Source organism: Falco punctatus, assembly GCF_963210335.1.
Source record: "Falco punctatus genome assembly, chromosome: 5".
In the NCBI taxonomy this organism is placed as follows: Eukaryota; Metazoa; Chordata; class Aves; order Falconiformes; family Falconidae; genus Falco; species Falco punctatus.
Window position 1 is genome coordinate 28,408,188 of NC_137584.1, and position 23,062 is coordinate 28,431,249.

The 23,062-nt window shown below is 40.1% G+C and overlaps 1 protein-coding gene across 1 annotated transcript in view; it reads right to left on the minus strand.

The window, feature by feature from the left end:
- The window catches only part of MBOAT2 (membrane bound glycerophospholipid O-acyltransferase 2), a 184,674-nt gene that overhangs the window by 142,947 nt on the left and 18,665 nt on the right, over nucleotides 1-23,062 (minus strand). The gene's annotated exons all lie outside the window — the stretch shown is intronic.

The window sequence follows — 23,062 nt, forward strand, 5'->3', positions numbered from 1 at the left end:
TCCAATGCAATTTTTGCTAGTTAACTTTAAGAAAAAAATCAGTTCCTACCAAAGGACTTTGAGAATTTCTATATGTATCTTCTTCCTGCTTCTTTTGCTACATCAGCATCCCACAGATGATCAAGGGACTGTTTGGACTTCTAAGTTACGCTCTTCAGTCCTGTAAAGCAGATTACGAAGATGTGCTGCCAAGACGCCCGCTCTACCTCCCAGTGCCACTGTTGGAGACGGTGCTGCACAGAGAGGGGCTTCATCCAGCAGGGCCATGTCCAAGTCCTCACGAAAGGCTCACTGTCCTCTGTCAAACTTTCTGCTTCTCAAAAGGAGCACAGTTATGAAAGAGGCAAAGGGCATCATGACCAGAGGTCAAGAAACACAAGGTATGACTTTAACATGGTAACAATACAGCAGTGTCTGATAACAAGGAGCTGAAAAGCGCTTCAGCACGTTACATGCTCTGTAGGTGTTCAGGACACAAAGGTAAAATGCAGGGTGGTTTATATCCTCTTAGCATTCACATCCCATGCCTGTGAAAGCTCCAGTTGTCCCTGTGAGAACTGGGGTTTGTTTTTCTTTTAAAATCCTGCTGGTCTTTTGGCCTCAGGTGGCTGAAAGTTTCTGATGTTATTTAACGTTGTGCAAAAAAAAATGTCTTTTGTTGGCTTAAGAATGATAGCTCCACTGTGATGGTTTGTAAGTAGGAGACAGTAGCAGAATCAAGATGCGATATTCAGTACATACAGAGAACAGCTGAACAGGAAAATAGCTCAGCCTCCTCAAGTAGAGGAAGATTTATAATTGTAAACATATAGAGTAGAAATATAATTAAGATATTCAGGGAAACTTCACCTTTTTTTAAAATTTCAACACCATTTTAGTCATAAAAGTATTAAAGATGTTTGATGGAAACTGTCTGATTTCCATTATATCCTTGTAAAACTGTTTGGCACTGTAGCATATTATCAAGAATCAACAAAGCAGATCAAATGTAAGATTTGTCTCTCTCTCTGTCTTCAGCAGTTGTAATAAAGCTGCATATCCCTTCAGAAGGGTAAGGGCATACAAGCATAGATGGATTCAGAATTTGTTTTCATTTATCAGCATTAAGAGTTTGGTGGAAAACATTTTGAATAATAATTAATTGATGATATGATGATTGTATTTGTGTGAGCACTTCGCTTTCCCATGAACTCTGCTTCTGACTGCATCCCAGCATAGCATTAGCAGTGTCTGTCTTTTGCTTTAAGTTCAGTCATTCTTTCCATTTCTAGAGACACCACAGAATTTGTAATTGAACAACTCCATGTAAAAGAAAAGTGCCTTCTGCCATAATTAAACACTCTGTGCTGCAAACGTCGTAATAAATCAATAAACACACTGGTATTTGTTAAAATTACTATAATTCTTGTATCTCAAACTCTGATAACGGTCCCTTAAATTCAAAGCCCATAAAAAATGGTTAAATAAGAAATGATCTAAAAAGGAATGGTAAAGGGAGGAAGAGATAATTTCTCTGGAAACATAGTGACCATATTGTATTCCATCCAAAATGTCTAGCAACAGCAAGACAGTGACTGTATGTTAACCGCTGAGCAAACCACATAGAATTTCTCTTTCACTTTCCCCCAGTATAAAATTTGGAATAATAATCTTTCTGCATGTTGCAACTCCTACTTAACTTCCAATGGTGTTTTCCACTGTGTAAGGATCTAAAACAGATAAGCTCTTCTGCTAATCCCCAGCTTTAAAAAAAATAATCATAGAATCATAGAATCATTTAGGTTGGAAAAGACCTTTGAGATCATCAAGTCCAACCATTAACCCAGCACTGCCAAGTCCACCACTAAACCATGTCCCTAAGCATCACATCTATGTGGGTTTTTAACACCTCCAGGGATGGTGATTCCACCACCCCCCTGGGCAGCCTCATCCAATGCTTGACCACCCATTTGGTGAAGAAATTTTTCCTCATATCCGATCTAAACCTCCCCTGCCACAACTTCAGGCCATTCCCTCTTGTCCTGTCACCAGTTATCTGGGAGAAGTGACCGACCCCCACCTGCCCACGGCCTCCTCTCAGGCAGCTGTAGAGAGCGATAAGGTCCCCCCTGAGCCTCCTCCTCTCCAGGCTAAACACCCCAGCCCCTCAGCCGCTCCTCATCAGACTTGTGCTCCAGACCCTTCCCCAGCCCCGCTGCCCGTCTCTGGACACGCTCCAGCCCCTCCAAGTCCCCCTGGCAGTGAGGGGCCCGAAGCTGAACACAGGATTCCAGGTGCGGCCTCACCGGTGCCCAGTACAGGGGGACGGTCACTGCCCTGGTCCTGCTGGCCACACTGTGTCTGACACAAGCCAGGGTGCTGCTGGCCCCCCTGGCCACCCGGGCACACCGCTGGCTCACGTTCAGCCGGCCATCACCCAGCACCCCCAGGCCCTTTCCCACCAGGCACTTTCCAGCCGCTCTGCCCCAGCCTGTAGCGCTGCCTGGGGTTGTTGTGACGCAAGGGCAGGACCCGGCACTGAGCCTTGTTGAACCTAATCAAGAGATGAGCAGCAGAGAAACACTGTAGAAACTCTAGGCTGATTTTCACTATCTTTATAAACTTTTCCTGTAGCCAAAGTGATCAGAAACTAACGTTTAACTAAAATGATACCCAAGATTCCTCCTCTATAGGTTCTAGAATGGGCCTTCAGAAGATAAACAATGGTCCTGAGACTTGTGATAAAATCAGCAGAATTAGCACAGCATGGAAATGTAGCATGTTTGGAGTATTATACAGTGAAGATGGAAAACAGTGCAAGAGGTAATTCCACAGACAGTATGGCAGTCATTTCAAGATTAAACATTTTTTGGGTCACAGGCATTCTTGATCATGCTGATTCATCCACACATCACATTTTGTCTGATTCTTTTTTCCCAGTTAAATAAAATGCAATCTTATTATCTAATTGTTTTTCTGGCAAGGACACTGTGTTTTTCTCTTGCACTTCTTAAAAAGAGATGCACATTCTTAAACAGCTGGGCATCCAACAGAAATGATCTCATTCTTCAAATCTGTAGCATCAAAACAAGACAGAAATAACCTTTGAGTGCAATGAATATTTTTGACAAGATTGAAGTCCCACGCAGGAAATGGGACACAGATTTGTTTTTTAAAATCTTTAGTATGTGTCTCTCAGAAGAGAGCTGAATTGACTTTTGGAGAGGAAGGATGAAGTGAAGTTAGAATTTTCTCGTGGCTGTACCATAATTAAAGTTATTGTTGCCAGGCTAATTTATACTCCCTAAAAGCCCCTGCTTTCCCCTTTGACTGCATAAGGAATTTGACTGCAGGATGGAGTAAGTTTTTCCAGTAGCCTGGGTAATCCCTGCTCTTCCTACCCATTGCTAAAACCAGTCTTTACATTAGTGTGGTTTTCAGCCACACTTCAGATCTGAAAGCAGAAGCCTTAACAGTTACTGAAATAAACTCCAAAATACTGTGACTAATACTACAGGCTGAGCTATAAATCATCATGGCATTAAAAGGTAAGGTCTAAAAAAATTATCTTTGTATTCCTCAGAAACTAGAATTTTAGTATACACCCTGAAGTATCAGGGGTTTTCAAGGTTCTTTGTGGCTCCACGAGTGCCGGAGTCCTCAGGAAGCAATGGAAGCAGAGACCAGGCATGCATGCAACTTCCCGAAAGGTCCTCAGCTCCTGCTTCCTGCACACCACCACTTGATACCAAAACATTGGGTGATTTTCAGAAGTGAGACGAATAACATAGTTTGCTTCCCTGAGGAGTTTTGCAGTTTTTTTGGTCTGGGGTTTTTTATGGGTTTTTTTCTGGCTCGGTAGTTTGAGTAAATTTTCTGGGTAAGCTGGAACAGACTAAACCTCCAAGGAGGAGAGGAACAGCTGTGAATGGAAGAAATGTTTCTGCTCAGAAAGGGCTGTCTACTCTAGAATATAATTTACTGTAATAACAAACAGGATACTGTGGTCTCTGGGAAGAGTTGCAAGGGGCTTTAGAGCAGCAGTATGGAAAGAGCTACATCCTTCCTGCAGCATCCAGCAAGAACAGCAGCCAGCCAGTGTAAAGCCAAGATAGTCCGTGGTCTTGGTTAATCTCAATCTAAGTTTAGAATGATTTGGGTATTAGGAAGAATTTCTTCACTGAGAGGGTGGTCAAGCATTGGGTGAGGCTGCCCAGGGAGGTGGTGGAATCATCACCCCTGGAAGTGCTTAAGAAATGTGTAGATGCGGTGCTTAGGGACACCGTTTAGTGATGGACTTGGCAGTGCTGAGTTGACAGTTGGACTTGATGATCAAAAAGGTCTTTTCCAACCTAAATGATTCTATGATTCTAAGTAGCTCTGAAATTCCTGCAGCAAACACTATTTGACAAACTCCTGTGATGGATCCACCACAAAGGCTACTTATTACCTGACTCTCTTGCTCAAGCTCCCAGTTTTCCAGGAGTCCTGGCAGTCACTCAGGCTATCAAACAGAGACTAAGTACCCGTGCTCTTTTTTGAGGGAACAGAATTTTAGGAGGAGGTAAGAATTTCAAGGCCAGTAGCTGCGTGAAGAGGACCACTGTCATGTGGGTCATGGGGAACCATATTCAGCAAACTGTGTTTTCAATATCCTATGATCTCAAGTGTCAGAATATAGTGCTCCAGATGCAAAACAAACCAGATGTCCTGTGTAAGCATTTCAGGTCCAGGCTGTCTTGTGCGTGGCTGTCACAGGCACAAGATGACTTGAAACTGAGCTCTATAAATATATATCTCTTATGCCCTCCTCGCTCACTCAGCAGTTTCCTCAAAGAGCTGACAAAATTGCTTGAAAATAAAGCAGCTTTGCCCACATGTAGATGCTGATAATGTCATAAATAATTAGAGCTGGTTAGAAAGAAAAAAAGCGAGACTTTTTAAATATTTTGTCCTAAATCAGGACAGAAAGTACCATTTTTTTCTAAAGTAAGAAAATCTAAAATATTTGAATTATTATCATAAATATAAAAGTTATACATAGAAGTGAAATATGTCCTTCCTTAACATATTAACCTTTTAAGGAGGAAGAACAAATCAACATTCACTTGAATACTTTTTTACAATATATTTTCCACTTTTTTTTTTTAACCTGACTACTCCATTTTAGAGAGAGGGTATCGAAACAGAGCAATCTGTTTCAAACACCATCACCATGCAGTCACCACGCTGGGCTCTAATCAGGCACTATGTATCACTGTAGGCTACACCTGCACAAATAGATATGCCTCAGCTTGAGCCACCATGATGAGAAATCACACCCTTTTTGTCAATCAAGAATGGGTCATGCAGGTATGAAATGGGCAGAGCTATCACCAGAAGTTGAAAGGGCTTTGCCAAACTAGGTTAAGCAGCCTCATGCTTTCACTCAAAACGCTCTATGAATGGAGATAAATCAAACCTTTCATCATAAGAAAAGCTATACCTATGATTTGCATATTCTAATTTTTTATGGTGTTCTATGAACTGATGCCTTGGAAAATACATGGTGTTTCATGTCACCTCTTCTGTCAGGAATTCTCTGAAGAATTAAATGTAAATGTGAGAAAACCTCAAGTGCTGTAGGATGCTGCCTCAGTGCCAGTTGATTATTCCACCTTCTTTACATGTTTTCCAGAACTGTTCTTTCTCAGCATGAGACCCTGAGCCACCACTTTGTACCATAGCCAAGCTGTCCTGGAAAATAGTGACTGGCTTCATGAGCAGCTTCTCACTGACCCAGAGCTTGCACAGGGACATCTTTGGGGGACCACAAATCCCACTTGGACACAAAACTGCCATGAACTCTACAATTGCAAGAAGCTTGCTGCAACACAGAAAAGTGTTTTCTCAAGCCAGCACTTGAACATATTCTTAGTTTTTAGAGACAGAAGGGCTTTATGGCTGCTCTTCTGACTGTCCATCCATCACAAGCCTTTAAACGGGAAAGCAAAGTTGACATAGTTTGTGAGAGTCCCTTTTGCTTAACAGTTCAGAATTCAAGCCCCTCTTGCAGGGCCTTCAGTCTGGTCCCTGCTCCAACCTCCCTTTTTAAATTGCAAGCTGCATCTGAATACATCTGAGACAATCCCCCTACTGCTGTCCTGGGCTCCAGGGAAGAAGGATGAGAAGGAAGGAAAAGTTTCTTGCCCAAGCAGTTATGAAAAGGGTTGTTTTGCCTGTTGTTCTCTATAGTATTTCCAAAGCAAATCTTCTCATCTCCTGATTGTCTGTTCATATGCACCCTGGCAGGTCTACCTGACTGACACCATCTGTTATTCCTGTGCTTGGGGAAAGAAATTAGTCTCTTCAGTCTCTGTAGGGAACCATATAAAAACAAATGCTGAAAACCTAGTTGCTGTCTCTAATATACTGCAAAGTCTTAAGCCAGTGGTGTTTATATCTTGAGTTGCATTGAATTTAGGCTGTGGAGAAATGCCAGATCTTTTTTGCAAGTTGTTGCAAATATTTGTTGACAATAAATATGACAGGACTATCCAGGATGTCTATGAGGAAGAGGTGTTAAAACAACATTTGTGCAGACAGCTCTTTATAATATATTCTTGGAAACTTGTAGCTAAAGTATGTTTGTTACCTTGACATAATTTGTAGATTTATTGTCTTAAGGCATGAACATTAAGGGAAAAAAATATTTTTAAAAACCAAGAATGCTTTCAATGTTTAAACAAAAAGGACAAGAATTGGTTTGGGGCAGGAACTACAACTGTGAAAATTAACCCCCCCTTACAGGAGTCCTTCTCTACACTTCGTCTTTTCATCTGGGATGCATCATTGCTTTATTGTGATGCTTTGGGTCAATCAGATTTTTATCTGAACTGATAAAGAAGGGTAAATCCTTAAGTAAAAAAGGAGTATTAGTTATTTGTACCAGAATTAACTAGCTGTATTTCATAAGGAAAATTGCTGAGATGCTTCAAAGGGTTTTTAATAACATGGGTACTGTAGTTCCTGGGAGCTAAATAAAATTAATGAGTGCTTAAAGCTTGAAATGTTAGATCTCATTCATAAAAAGTCTGGAGGGTGGTAACCTACAATAGCTGTTACTAATATTCCTATTTCCTTTGCTTTAAGGAGAAATATCTCCATAGCTGTGAAATCAGCAGCTTATAAAATTCTTAGATTACATGCTATGTAGCTTTATTGGTAGCTTTATTCAAGCAAGAGTTGGCTGACACTGCCATAGTAGTGTCAGAAGCTGTTTGCTTCACAAAACATCTCTCTGATTAGACTGTGGGCAGATATCTTGGCATTAAAGCTATTAGACTATGGTGGATTTCACTGAGTTTAGACATACATTTTTCTTAAACATTTTATTTCTTCTTTCAGACAGTATAATTAGACTTAAACACACAGTCATCTTTCTTTAATCAAGGCATATTGTAAAGGACCTCCCACACAGCTCTTATTGTTACTGTGATTTTTTTCCTGCTTGAAGGTGACATTAACCTGATGCTTCTCCAGCAGAAACCCCCTTGAAAGAGACTTTGAACCTTTTTCTGAAAAATCTGTTCCTATTTGGTGCTGTCAGATTAAGTTTCTCTATTTCAAGATAGCAACCTTCTGTGGGCGACCAGGGCTTTCCTGCCTTTCCTGGTATTTTTTTCCTACTGCTTCCAAGTAGTGGGACAGGATCAACATCTTTCTGGAAGTTCTCTGGCAGTTTCCAAAAGTGCTGTCACAATTAGACATGCAGTACCACACACGACAGATTTTCTGCCAGCCATAGAGGAAGATACAGACTCAATGTCTTTCTGCCTGGAGATGTTTTTGTTACTGCCCCAAATCAGGGATTAATTTATATTCCAGAAAGTTAATGTAAAATAGTGACTATCAGAGCGGTATCATATTTACCTTGAATATATAGCAATATGTATTACCTAGCAAGGTGCAATGCAAAGAGAATTCATGTCTGCTATACCGTACAGACACCATATCATTGTGCTAAGTGATTTCCAGATGTAACAACTAAATGTAATGCAATTTTGAAGATCGTTATCATGGTCTGCTACAACAGTGGTAGATGCCACACAGTCTTAAAAAAAATATACAAGAAGCTACCAGTAGACACTATGTTATCATTAGTAAGTACTTTGGCTAAGAGGTTTCTGTGAAGACTAAAAATGCTAAGTACTCCGGTCATAATTAACTCCAGTACTCTGGACAGTAAAGGTCAAAACTGAAATATCTGGCGGACTCAGAGACTGACTGCATACTGCCGTGACCTAATTCTATCCAAGTTACTACAGAGACTTCTTTATCATAACCAGCAAAATGATTCAGTTAGAATGGAAAAGAAACTGGTGATTTCTACAATTTCTCTCTTGTATAAGAGAGAAAACAACATCTCTGAGCTGACTACCACCTCCACAGCGCACTTGTATCATCATACAAATGCTATCCAGAGGCAGAAGACATTTCCTCACTCACCTTAAAGCAACTGTGGCAAGCTAATTAAGTATTTTATACTCTGTTAGATGATTGTCTGCTTATGTGTAAAGAAGATTTCATGTCTTCAAGGTTGGCAGCAGACGTGCACACTTCAAGTAATACCTTTTCAATAAGCAAACTCAAAGCTGCCTCTAGACACAACCTATTGCTGCCAGACTGCAAACACTGGCCTCTGGGCAAAAATGGAGGTGGCAACTAGTTCACGTATGAAATTGAATTGTATTGGTCTTAAGTTTTCTGCTGAAAATTGTGGAAGGAAAGACTGAGTGGTCTTTTTATTTTCTTTTTAGCTATTATTAATTGACATTACTACTAGAGTTCCACCGCCATGCATCTTTTCCCTTGGCTTTCAGTTTACAACTGAAAGGAATGGCTAAACAGAGACTACCCATGAGGCAGGGATTACCTTCCATCTCCTTCACTTTAGCTACAATCACGTGCAGCAAGTAGGGAACTGTAAAACAGTGAAATAAAAGAACAAACATAGTATTTTAAAAAACAACACTGAAGATGCAATATTATAGCATGTAGATATAAAGGCATACTTTGGGAGCAGCTGAGTTTGCAGCCCCAACTGCTTATTGATGTGTGCAAAGAGCTATTGTTTTAAACAATGCATGAGCTTTACTGCCACGGGCACACCACATACATGTCCCACTTCCACGAAGAAAAGCACAAATTGCCTTGCTGGTTGCAAAACTATGGAGAACAGTCACCACTAATGAGGCTTTGCTTTTTTTGCTTTTCTGTGAAAAAAGTCAGCAGATTGTTTTCATTCACAGGCATGAAAGAAAGGGTAGGGGAAGATGCTGACTTCCAGACTCTGCAAATGTTAACAGAACATACAGTCCAGAAACGAGTGATTTATTTATTGTCATTCTGTTGTGAAATCACCACACTAATTTCCCACCATTGTGGGAGGAATCGATACTACGCATTCAAGTGGCCTTAAGTGTAGAAATAAGCTGCCTTCAAATGTCAATTAAACTGTCCCTGAAAATGCCCATCATCTTCGTATATGAGAACACATTAACATAGTGAAGATGGGACACAGTTGGGACAGATTAATTTTAGAAGACATTTAGTTGAAATTAACGGAAGGTAGGTACAAACCTAACTGGATACCAACATGCTAAGAGTAATTATTAATGGACCACTGTTAAAATAGAGGGATCGATCAAGTGACATTTTTCTATCAAGCTTGGGGGTATAGGAATCTGGCCCAGGTCCAGTTTCATTCAAAGTTTCATTTGCAACCTGAATGACAGACTAAAGAACACTTCTGTTAAATCTGCAGACAGCATGAAACTGCAGGGGACTGAAAGGATACTGGCTGACAGGATTAGAATTCAAAGTAACTTTGACATATTGGAAAAATATTCAGAAGAAGATATGAGAAGGAATTCAGAGGAAGTGATGCAAAGCTGTACACTTAGGCTATGTTTCCATAATACTGCTTAATCACCTTACCATTACCACCTAGCTCAATAGCAGATATAATGTTTAACATCACCATCTGTAACCTACTACTGCATGAGCAACACACCACTTTCACCTCTATCCCAAGCAGCAACAGAAGCAGCAGCAGCAGGCTACCTGGAAGTAGTCAGAGAGCTGTGTGAAGAGGCACAGACTCATACAAATTACATCACATACATCAAGGTAAGTACATGCAGAAAGGGCCAGCGCAATCGCATGGCAGTCAATGGCACTAAATCTGGGCTGCTGTAGTCCTGCCACCTGCAGGACTTCCCAACTACATTCCCATCCCTTTGTTTTTGCTAGCACTGCTTCTAACACCACCACACAGGGACACAGTTCAGGGGTCTGACAGCTGGCTCCACCAAGAAAGTGATTACTTCTCAGCCAGAGCAGCTCCCAGAGCCAGCTCACCACATAATTACATGAGCTTGTGCAACACAAGGGATAAGAACGTATATCTGGGGTTGAGGGGGACAGCAGGACCACAGCAGCCCAGATGTGATCAGCTTCAGGCACCATGTCACTGTAAAAAGAGAGAGGACTCAACTAAGACTTCTCTGTGAAGAATTCACTCTAGCCATGAAGACAAAGGGACTCCCACTCCAAAACCATCTTGTCCTATGAGAAAAGAGATGTCTCATAGCTATGAGACGACCTCCAGATATGGGGCGATTGGCTGTAGAAAATGTGCTTGATCACCTGAAGGCCAGAGGAACAGTCCTTAAAAGGAAGAGAGTTAGATCTCAGACTAACCTTAACAGGATTCTGCTTCTCTGCTGTCTCCTGCATGGTATTTGCAGGAGCAAAGAGAAGCAGATGGCACAAGGCAGAGAGCGAGAAGCCTAAATGGAGCCACGGTCACCACCTGTGCCTGCCACAGCTTGTTCACTCACCCGGGATAAATGGGAGGGGCAAATGGTGCAGAATGCCCTGACCGGCTATTTTATGCAAAATCCCTGACTGCTGCTTGCTGTGCTGTGAAATTACACATATGCTGGAGTGAAAGCAACAAACATTTGTTTTCTGCGAATCTTGCTCCCAGTCTTTTTTTAATGGTGCTTGCCCTGCTTTGCATTCTAGACCCCCCAACCTATGCCAGCCCAGGCACAGGGCTGGCACAGCCTATATCCCAGAGGCTGTTATTTCATTGATTATTCCCAACACTGTCTTAATAGCCCCCAAAATTATTATAGCAACTTTTCTGCTTGGCAAAAGAAAAGCGCAAATGCAACCCAAATCTGTTTAAATGTAACAGAATATGTTAAAATGTAACAAAGGGCTGACCTACGCAAGGAGAAATGCAGTTCTGAAAGACAGAGTGTGTACGGGCAACTGCAATGGTTTAAACCCCACACTCAGCATGTTGCATCATGTGTCTTGCTGCATCCATCCCATCTAGTGACCCTTACAATCTGCTGTTGCTCAGTAAAAGGTATTTTCCAGCACTAGAAGGAATCTTGGTCTTCTGGGAAAGTATATCAACTGCCATACTTAGAGCACAAACGCTGAGGCCGCTGTGGTGGAGGAAGCTGCATATATGCAGAATGTGGCAGACGATGCAGCGGTCTCTTCGCCACTAGCACCAACTCTCCGTTATCTGCTCTCACTTCAACAAAACCACATAAGACATGATCACCTGGATAGAATCCATAAGGAAGCAATAAGAGCAACTGGAGGTTTAGAAACATAAAGAAAGATTAGGAGAATAAGGGCTATTTATTCTGTGGAGGAAAGACAAAGGAAAGTCTCATAACAGTCTTCAAAACTTTCTGATGGTGAGAAGCAGAGCACTGGAATAAACTGTCTGCAGTAATTAAACTCAGTCTAAGTCTTTAGGAGCTGCTCAGACAAGGACCCATGGGGAATGTGGTGGTACAATCTTGGGATGAATTGGTGAGCTGTGCCACCTCTGCCTAAATTTTTATGATTTTATAAATAATACACATCGTTGCATTTGCATCCTAGAGCAGACAAAACAGTAAAGAGATTCATTAGATATGGAAGAGGATTACAGGGATTTAGTTAAGAATATTGCTGTAATCAGGGTCCCCTCTTATTACACTGAAGGGATTCTTGCTCAGAAGTCAGAGGCCCAGACAACTCTGCAAGCCATACTACCGATGCCAGTTCCCCTTCAGTCTTCTAGTTATTTTTTGATTGCTCTTTCAATTGTCTTTGTTTTAATTAATGTTACTAAAATAAAAAATCACTAATATTTACCAAACCCAGAAGTATTTTACAACTTGTATTTGTACAAATAGAATATGTTGCCATCCATTTGTGCACTATTCTGTGGGTTTAATACTCTTAAACCACATGGAGTTCTTCATCCAGCTATTCTTAAGTCCTTCAGGGTGTTGCACTAACAAGTACGCTCTGGAGAAATGCTTCTGGAACCACCTCCTGTCTTTTAAGGCAGCATCAGAATGGTTCCAGTAGTTATTCTGTCAAAAACCCCGTTTTACTGAACTACCTGCACAATCTGATTTGGCTATGCAAGGTAATGATAACAATGAAGCAGAAGATCAGCATAGGAACTGCTTCAACAACCCCTGATTCCTCATTCAAATCCCTCTATGGAAATGTTCATTTTGCTAAGCTTCTCCTCCTTTTGCTCATCCTTTAGCAGGTAACTGGTCCTTTTACTGGTGCACTTGTCTACCTGAATCTCACTGCTTGTTTCGTTTCAGCTGTCTGGGTGTGTTCACACTGCTAAAAGGAGGAGGAAGCCTGGATGTAGTCTGGGTTGCCTCCAAATGAACAGACTAAAATGTTGTTTAGTGCTTTGCTGTTGCTTACACTCCAGGGCTGAATGACAATGTAGAATACAAGTTATGATCATCTGATTCCAGATTTTGTGATGGTAAAATGAATCCTGGGAGAACAGACTTCCTGGCATGCTGCAGTTCTATTCTGGATGCTATTAAAATTTCCCGTCCCCTGCTTCCAAACACACACTCTTACTGCCTTTTGATCCAAAAAGTTATCCAGTTTTCTGGGTTCTAGGTGGATCATTCTAGGGAGAAGGGGAAGCTGATGTTAGGGCAATTACGGTATTTCATTGCTTTATTTACAATTAGGTTCTCTGTCTCTAAATATAAGAAAAATCAAAATAATGGTACATAATTCTACAGCTCCTATCCTCAAATTTGTCCCATCCAAAACGCAATTAAAAATCTTTTTTTTTTTCTCAGCTTTTTTCTCAGATCACAGTACCAGTCTTCTGTGGGTGTGCCCTATTCCATATTTATTTATCTGAGCAATGTTTCTGCCTCCTTTTGTAAAGACAAGTGAAAAAGAACAAAGCAATGCCCGTAAATTCCTCTGTTGATATATGCTTTCTTTTGGGTGGAGCCTGCTGTTGTTTCAGCTGCTTTTTTTCCATTAGAATGTTTAGTAACTTCTTAAGAGTTAATCTTAAATTAGGACTCTTATAATGCTCAATACATAACAACATACTTGCCCTTGCTGAATGTGATGATAAACCCTGATTTTTTACTGCAGTATAGGACTTCAGGAGAAGTAGAGAAGAAAGTCATAAAGTAATCCTTTCATTTTTCATCTGAATTTTGCAGAGGTTTCAAATATGCTTAAATGAGCTTTGTAGGCTGTACTTCCCTTGGTCTTTGTCTTCTCTTCTGTATATTTATACTATTTTAGCCCCCTCAGCAACACTCAGTAAATAGTCATTTCCTTTCTGTTAAAATCTACCACTGTATGATGTTTATTCCAATGCATGTTTATTACCGTTTTAGCTGAAAATCACCATCACCAACAGACTGCTTAATTCAAGAAGTTGTTAGTGGAGGCTAGCGATTAAGAATGTAACTCACAGAAGTTAGGAAAATGAAAGCAAACACAGCTACAGTTCAGCTATGTAGCATACACAATCCTGCATGAAGTGAAAGTCAAAGAATTTATTTATATTACACATTATATATAGAATCAAAACACTCTTAATGTAATAGCATTTTTGATAAGCATACGACAGGAGCCAACAGAAGTGTATTTCCCATTGATACCGAGTCAGTAAGTCTGATTCTGCTCAAGCCTGATTTCCAGTTTGTGGACTCAATAGACTTCCAGTCCTAGTGGAAGAAAGGTTAACTGCATGTTTTTCCAACAGAAAACTCAGAAAGAACAGATAAGATCTCAGGATTTTTGAGATCTTAAAAAAATATGTGTCCTGCTCATTCACAAGACAGAAGATTTCTTAGTATTCATTGGGTAGAATTGTTCTTTCCTTTTCTCAGACTGAAAACAGAAGTGCATTGAGAGATTTTACACTAAATTGACTGTGGCATGCAATGTCTCGACTAGAAGGTGACAAGAGCAGCTTGGAAGATGAGCTTCCAGCCAGTCTTGCTATAGTCCGCCTTTAATATGCTACTCATGCACGTGTCCACTCATTGATGCAGTCTTGCTACTGCCTTCCCATAGCCATACCAGTAAGTACATTTTCTTCCTTTGAAACAACACACTTTGCTGTATGTACATGTCTAATCTGAAAAGCTTTAAATAATCCTGAGACCTCGTTAACAAGACAGACCCTAACATACAGCATTTCTTTAAACTAACATACAGCATTTCTTTAAACCTTTGTCGGTAAGTTCCTTGTAAGACATACAGTCAATTCACTCAAATGAAAAAACAGGTCACCCCATTGTACCTTGCCACTGAACCACTGCATACCTCCCATTCCTGTGCTTCAGATGCAAGTACTGTGTTTTGCCACTCTATTACATTTTAGTTATTTTCCTTTAATAAAGTGAGTTCAAGGCATTACCAAATCAAAGTTCTCCACTTGTTCTGGTGATAGGCTGTATAACTTCTTGGCATAAATGCAAGTTTTGTTACAAAATGATGTCAATAAAGGACTGCTATACTAGGTCACTGAAGAGCTTATACAGAACCTGTTATACAATGTCGAGTAGTAAAAGTGAGCTATCAGTAACAAACGTTGACAATGGCAACAGAAATGATAATGATGTTTAGCTACCTCACAGTTGTTGGAGTTTTCCACAAAAACAGCACTTTTCATGCAAATAAGAAGTCAGAACCTGCTGATAATAATTTATGAAAATGACATACTGTTTTACAACAAACAAGCATTATGTTAATGCACAAAGTCTAAACACTCTTTTGGACTACTTCTGGAAATGCAGAATTGTATAAAGGAGAACTGCACTAGCTCAGACACATGGTCCAACAGTGGCACAACTGAGACCTCAGTGCTTGTGGGTATGTTTTATTATTGCTGTAAAATAACAGTAATTTGTGGTAACATGAGACAGAACCCTTCTTCTGCAAACACCTATAACATTGCTTTCATTGTCATTCCCAGAGTTTTCCAGGTAGTGGTTGTAGTCTACAGCAGAGCTGAGCTAGCATCATACAGCACCAGGGAGAAACACAGGATTGTAACAGAGGCTGTCACAGGGAACTTAGAACGAGGATATAGAGAGGTTAAGCACCAGCAAGAGGTCATTTTACGTAAATAGAAGTGGAAAGCACTGAATTTAGTCAGCTGATTATTCATCTCATATTAAATTTTGCTTGAACATTTGGCTGTGGGATACGAAAATGCTAATGTGACTCTACGGATATTTTTGAAAGCATAATAAATTTGAAGAGTACATAGATAATCTCATAGAAATAAATACTTTGGACCACACTGAAAATGGCACTCACGACAATACCACTTAGACATTAGAGATATTACAATAATTGGTTTCATGTAAAACAGATAGCTAAAAACATTGGATTGGTTCCCAGGAGTGTGCTAGAATACATCACTGAAGAGGAGCTCTTTAATTGAATGCATATAGGAATAGATATAACAGCTTGAGCCATACCCAGTGTGTCACAAACCTTAACAATTATGGCTACATTTCATTTTGCACACCATCTCATCCCCATAAAATAGCTTGTTTCAAATTTAAAGGTACAGAATCTAGTCTATTTTCTCAAGTGGAGTTTTATATTATTTGAGGAAGGAAACACATCATCCTGCTTTTTACTGAAAAGAACATAGTACAGTCTTGGAGCAATATAAATAATAAATCTCTCTCTTATGCATTTATAAAGAATCCATCAGTATGATACATATTTAACATACACGCACTTTAAATTTCATTATATATGTATGTGAAAGTTAACTCCACTTTCTGGTTTCCATAAATGGTCCTGTATAACTGGTTTATAAATATGGGCTAAGTATTTTTATTTTCATTTCCCATTTTTTTAAGTACATTTATAGAAGCTGAAAAACTGTTTGCAGCTATGTTTATCCTTTTCCTACTTGGGGGAAGTGGTATCCCTCCATTTTTTTAAAAGGAGGTGTCAATATCTAGACTGTTGTTTTGATGAAGTATTTATATATTGGTGTATATATTATACTTGAATTTTGATGCAGGAAATGAAGAATTTTCATTGGTGGACTGTACCTACCCTGTTCTGATTTTGCAGTTGTACATGTGGAAATGTAAAAACAGAGCCACTCAAGCCACAGGGACTGCAGACCACTCTGATAAAATAATCAGACATCCTGCATTAAAGAATCTCCTCCAATTTTTTTTTCCCCCAAAAAAAGATAGGTATTATAGAGTGAGTCACCTCTACCTTCGGCCAAAAACAACTGTGCACTGTAATGGCTCTCTTCTGAGAGTTATCATGAGACAATAGCTTTGGAAATAAAGGGGTGTGTTGTCTGTTAGTATAAAGATAATGAAAATATGTGAATGGAAATCATGTGACTTCCTTGGAATGTTATATTAAACCTCTTGATTGACTCTCATATATCACTTTCAAAATACTGCACCAATTATTTTCCCTTGGTTAGAGATGAAACAATGTAGTATTTGCTCAACAAGTTTCCCAACACTTAAAAAACACTTCAGAAAAAGTCTGAGCTGCTTTCAAAATGGCATATATACTTTGAAGCATATACTGGAATTCACTGGAAGTTTTTGCAGAATTTATTGTTCTCTTACACAACAAAAATAGGTTGTAAAAAGCTATAAATGTCAAATTAGGTTGTTTGCAGTTTGCACCAGAGTAGCCTCATTTCAGAGGTGTTCAGAAACTACAGGATGGAGTGGATTGCATCAGCTCTGAATCTGGTGAAGATAGTTCCCATGACATGCCATTCATGCACATGGCAATTATGGGGCAAATTCTCATGCGCAGCTTACTCTGATCAATAGGGACAGTTTAGTTCTGTAGAGCCTGACTTTCTTCATGTACTGCTACTTGGGATGTTAATGCAGAGGAATTAAGGGGCTGCCTTCTCCTTACGCATGTCATAGTAAGGAACTGCGCTGCATACAAGCACTACTGCATTTGAGTTCTTAACGGTAAGTCAGTTGTCTGTTTTTTTTTTATTATTTCCTTCATATGATATTATAAATGTTAATATAAATGAAGGATTTTTTTAAACTATTACTTTTAATCAGATAAACTTACTAGCTACTGACACCAAGCAACATGCTGCTATGCAATTTGTTTCTCTTCATTGACAATATGCTTATAGTCTTTTGTGCCAAGGCATGAAAAGTTCATTACTTACAGCACAGGGTATTACATCTCCTTGGATTATAAGTGTCAGTATTTTCTTGATGGACTATTTAAACAATTTTTTGAGGCAACAGTCTCTTTTTTTGCTATTTTAAGGCACATCATGATTATGTCCCTTTTTCTTCCTATCTAGACTTTAACGATGGGTCGTTTTTTTGTTTTTCCTCTGGGTATTGATGATAAATTCTTTTAGCCACTGAGAACAGTGTACCTATTACCACTTTTCCTTACTTCTTTGTCATTAGATGGTGACACCAAAGGGAAGACTGCAGATGCCTTAAGAGAGTTAGTGCAACTCTGCTCAAACACAAATAAAGCTGATGTAAAAGGACTGAACTTTATGGCATCCACAAGTCTGTACATTTCTATTGAAGTTCGTCACTGTCTGCCACTAATCCTACAAAGCTTGGCAGGGATCAGCTGCTGCTAAAACCAATGAAAGAGGGTCTTTGTTATAACACTCTTAGTTTTTTGTACATATTGAAGACCTTGTAAGCCTCACTCAGATTGTCTGTTACTTAGCAAACATTAACAGTGTATATAATTCAGTGCTTTAGAAAATCTGTATTTTTGGTTTTTTTTTTCCTGTTATTTCCATTAATCACAGATGTTTTTATTTACAATTCATGCTTATGATTGATTTCTCTTTCCACAATAAATGCCTCATAAATAAACATTTGATTTTTCTGGCCTTCTCTTTAGTGGCAAAATAATGATTGCATTGATAAAGTTCAAAGTTAAAATGTTTTGCCTGTAGTGGATTTATTATTACCACTATAAAAGTTATCCTCAAAGAGTTAAAGTTAGTTATCCCAATCCTCTCTGCTTAATGAAATTATTTTGTTTCCTTAAACTGTGTTTAATAAGTAATAAGGGAGACTGGAAAATTAATATACATCTCGCTGTATTGATTTAGTTTTAGTTCATTCTGGTTTTGCTCTGAAGTCTACATGCCTTCAGGTCCCACCTAATCTATTAATTTCTGACATGCGCATCTTTCCACTGCCTAAGTGCCTCTGCTGTTCTTGAAACAGCCTCAGAGATTATTTAAATCCTTATGCTTTGCTTTTCCAACGGTTTACCATTTCCCACGTAATTTTATTATGTACTCCAAAACATTATAATTGCACTCTAAGAAACTCCATTATCGTATCAAGTCTAACTTAAAACTGAACAGCATTATCCAAGTATAGTCCCTACATCCATTGTCCTGCAACTGCAGGAACATTGCCAGATCCTCCCATGAATTCTACAAGTGCCTGGCAACAATTCCGTATTTAGGACTGCATTTTACAACGGATATCTACTAGTGTTGAAAGGTAATGACTTAGTAATAAGGGTTGTGCATAAATAGGTAAGATGCAAGCAAAATTAAGACTATAGGGCTATGGTAAGTGCAATAAGAGCAGACTGCGTAATTATTTAGATGATAGCATAGGAAATACAATGGTGTACTTAGAACCCACAAAGTGCTAAATTCAAACTTACAAAGTGCAGGGCCACTGTGACTGAAGCAGTCAGATTTAGCAAAGTAAGGTGCCAGCTGTAGCATTAGTTAACATATTTAGGATGAGCCCAACAGTTTGGGAGTGATCTGCATTCAAAAACAGGCTCCTAAACATGACACCGAAAGGGAAAGGATGAAGAATTAACCCCTGAGTATCAGTCTTGTCCCTTTATGGGTATCAGACGTAAAGAGATGAGTAAGAGTATCACCAGTTAAACTGAACTACATGAGAATAGGGATTGTATTAACCAAAATACTTTTTGTTTAATTTTTCTCCAAGGAAACAAAGTGTCTTTCTAAACTAATTTTGTTTTTAAATAGGCATCAGAATGTTTCACTTTCAGAAGCTAAAGTCCAAGAAAGGGAGGTTAGACTCGGAACGGGTACAGAAGACAAGGCTGGTTTTAAAGTCCGATGATTACAACAGTCTTACAGTCATTCTCAAACTTGTTGTCTTAAGAGATTTTAAAACACAATACACTGTAGTATATATTAGTATACATTAGTACACTGTCCTATCTCCCACAGTGTGCTTATGCATCTTCTGGAAGACTTCAGGAATTCAAAATCTATGCCAGGGACTGTTCTAACAATTTAGCAGTATGGCTGATTGCACTCCAGGATCCATGCTGTATTTTTGTACTTTTAATTTAGCACTACAGATGTGAAAATCTGTCCCTGTCAATGGAGATGCACCATGCTCTGTTTTTCAGTGAGAGTGTTCTCAATGAACAAGAATCTTGCCTGCCAATTATATTCAGTTGCATCAATTACTTACACATTTTCTGAAAAAGAGGGACAAAGTCTCAAATCTAGATGGCAGGGAACTCACCTAAGCCACAGATTTGAATTGCCGACTTCCGTATCTCAAGACAAACTCCCTGATGTAGAAGAAAAATTTCTGAACACTAGATGTTGAGTAGCTATTAATGGAAACTTAAGACAGACATATGCACAATTCCAGATACACTTCCCACCAGTCTGAAAGCGCTTCCTATTTGGTAACTCCATAAAATCTGACCTACAGCTGAACCAAAGTTTTATAACAAAAATCCTGATAGACAAAGCACAGTCTGAAGTGGAAGATGGAATGGCTGCACCATTACCACCCTGTAAAATCATCCTCAGATACAGCATCAAGGTCAAATCAACAAACTCTGATTAATCCAGTGAGAAAATACCCCTGCATCAAATGTCAGACACTTAGACCCACACTCATCTCAGCCCAAGGTTGCTAGCCACTCAAAACCTGCCTTCTATACTGCCTGCTGTCGTGGTTTAACCCTGGCCAGCCACCAAGCACCACGCAGCCGCTTGCTCACTCCCCCCCACCCCCAGAGGGATGGGAAGGAGGATCGGAATGTAAAACTCAGGGGCTGAGATAAGAACAATTTAATTGATAAAGCAAAAGCCGCGCATGCAAGCAAAGCAAAACAAGGAATTCATTCACCACTCCCCACGGGCAGGCAGGTGTTCAGCCATCCCCAGGAAAACCGGGCTCAATCACACCTAACGATTACTCAGGAAGACAAATGCCATAATGCCAGATGTCCCCCCCTTCCTTATTTTTCCTCCAGTTTATATACTTAGCATGACGTCATATGGTACGGAATATCTCTTTAGCTAGTTTGGGTCACCTGTCCTGGCTGTGTCCCCTCCTGATTTCTTGTGCCCCCTCTCCCCAGCCCTCTGGCTGGCAGAGCCCAAGGAACTGAAATGTCCTCAATTTAGTATAAACATCACCCAGCAACAACTAAAACCATCAGTGTGCTATCAACATTGTTCTCACATCAGAGCCAAAACACAGCACTGTACTAACTACTAAGAAGAAAATTAACTCTATCCCAGCTGAAGCAAGGACATTTGCTTTAGAGAAATCTGCCAGTTGTGATGTGCTGGCTCAACTCTCTTACCCCAAGCAGGAGCACCGACCACTCTCTTGAATAATCAATAACCACTACTTCTGCCTGTGGCCAGTATGCAAGAACACGAGAGCACACAAGTGAAAATATGACATTAATTTGACATTGCGTGTTCTCTGTACTGCAAGGGGAATGCGCTGCATGGTCTAGAGCTGATCTGCCTTCTGAGTCTTCTCCAGTCTGCCACCCTCCAGCAGCACAGAGGTGGACTAGCAATATACTGTAGGGATGAGATGAGGATTTCCTTTGTCCTCCCAAGAGCTGCCAAACTCTATGGACATCTCAGCTCAAAGTTTTAAGCAGGTGTCACAAATACAGTTCATCAGGTGGTCCTGCATTAGCACAACTCATCCTGTAGGATGGACAAGACAGGATACACTACTCCTTCATCCTCACTATCTTTCTATCCTCATGACTTCCTCTTCTTTTTCTCCTCCTGACCTTTCTGAAAGACCACTTCCTTGTTATCACACCATTCAGTGCTACTGGCTATTAACTCTCAAACTCTGCTACAAGTTCTGTGAGGTCCTTCAGATCACACAACTCCATTTCCAAGAAGAAGCTGAGCAGTCAAGCTGGAACTCCATGTGGGAGCTTGAGGCTTGGCTTGCCACACAACCCTTGGGAAATTGGCCAAGACAGAGGAGGCAGGCTTGCTATTTGCTTCAAGCTGATGTCTCATGCTTCACAATCTCATGGTTTTGTTGTACAATAAACCAGGTGTCATCACCATTCTGACACTGTGATACCTGGGTAAAGCATCTCCTTGTTGGGACACCTTAGAAACACAGAGAGTAGGCCATATTGGCAACAGTGCAGACAGCACTAGTCCATAAGGACAATCTAATCCTAATTTTTGTCCACTCCCAGTCTTCACTCTGAGCTCCCCTTTCTCCAGCAGTTCACTCTTGGACTGAAGTTTGTAGGACATTAAGACACCTCATACTAACTTATTCCACATTTCAGTATGCCAAGTACTAGAAGATAACATTAAGAAAAAACAAACATGGACAGAAATTTATTAAAAGTATGAGTAACCTCAAAAATAGCTAAAAAAGGTTTGTGGCACTTAGATTCGTAAGTGAGAATTGAGGCTTTTTATTGACAAAGGTCAGTAGTCAATACGACTGTGCGTAACCAACAGACATTTGCATTATGTTGCTTTCCTAAGATAACTTGCCTAGATAAGACAGCATTTCCTCACTGATTATAGAAGGAAGAGCTCTGCTCTGAGTCAAGGTATTGGACTCATACCCTACAAAAGTTTTCACTTACAGCCGTCCTAGTATTTTTTAAAAATTTGTGAAAACGATGTAAGATTTACTCCCTAATATTCTGGGTATATTTTAGCAATCCCCAAGAAAAATGTAAATTTTTGGCTATAAACTTTTCTCTCTGTCATTATCCATATCCATTAAGCCTGCTGACAGTAGGTTCAGTATGGGTCAGCAGTGTGCCCTGGCAGCCAAGAGGGAAAACCACATCGCAGGGTGCATCAAACACAGTATAACCAGCTGGTCAACAGAGGTGATTGTCCCATTGTATTTAGCATTGGTGCAGCCTCACCCTGAGTACTGTGTGCAGTTCTGGGCCCCACAGGGCAAGAAGGATGCTCAAATATGTTCAGAGGAGGGCAACAAAGCTGATGAAAGGGCTGGAAGCAATGTCCTATGAGGAGTGGCTGTGGACTATGGGTTGTCTAGTTTGGACAAAAGGAGGCTGCAGGGTGGCCTCATTGCTCTCTACAGGTCCCTGAGGAGGCGAGTGGAGGGGGAGGTGCTCAACTCTTCTCCCTGGTATCCAGTGACAGGACACACGGGAATGGTTCAGAGCTGCATCAGAGGAAGTTTGGACTTGACATTAGGAACCATTTCTTTACTGAATGTGTGGTCAAACGCTGGAACAGGCTTCCTAGAGAGGTGGTCAACACTCCAAGCCTGTTAGTGTTCAAAAGACATTTGGACAATGTCCTTAACAACATGCTTTAACTTTTGGTCAGCCCTGAAGTGGTCAGGCAGCTGGACTAGGTAATCCTTGTGAGTCCCTTCCAACTGAAATATTCTATTCTATTCATATAGTCATGGTGCTG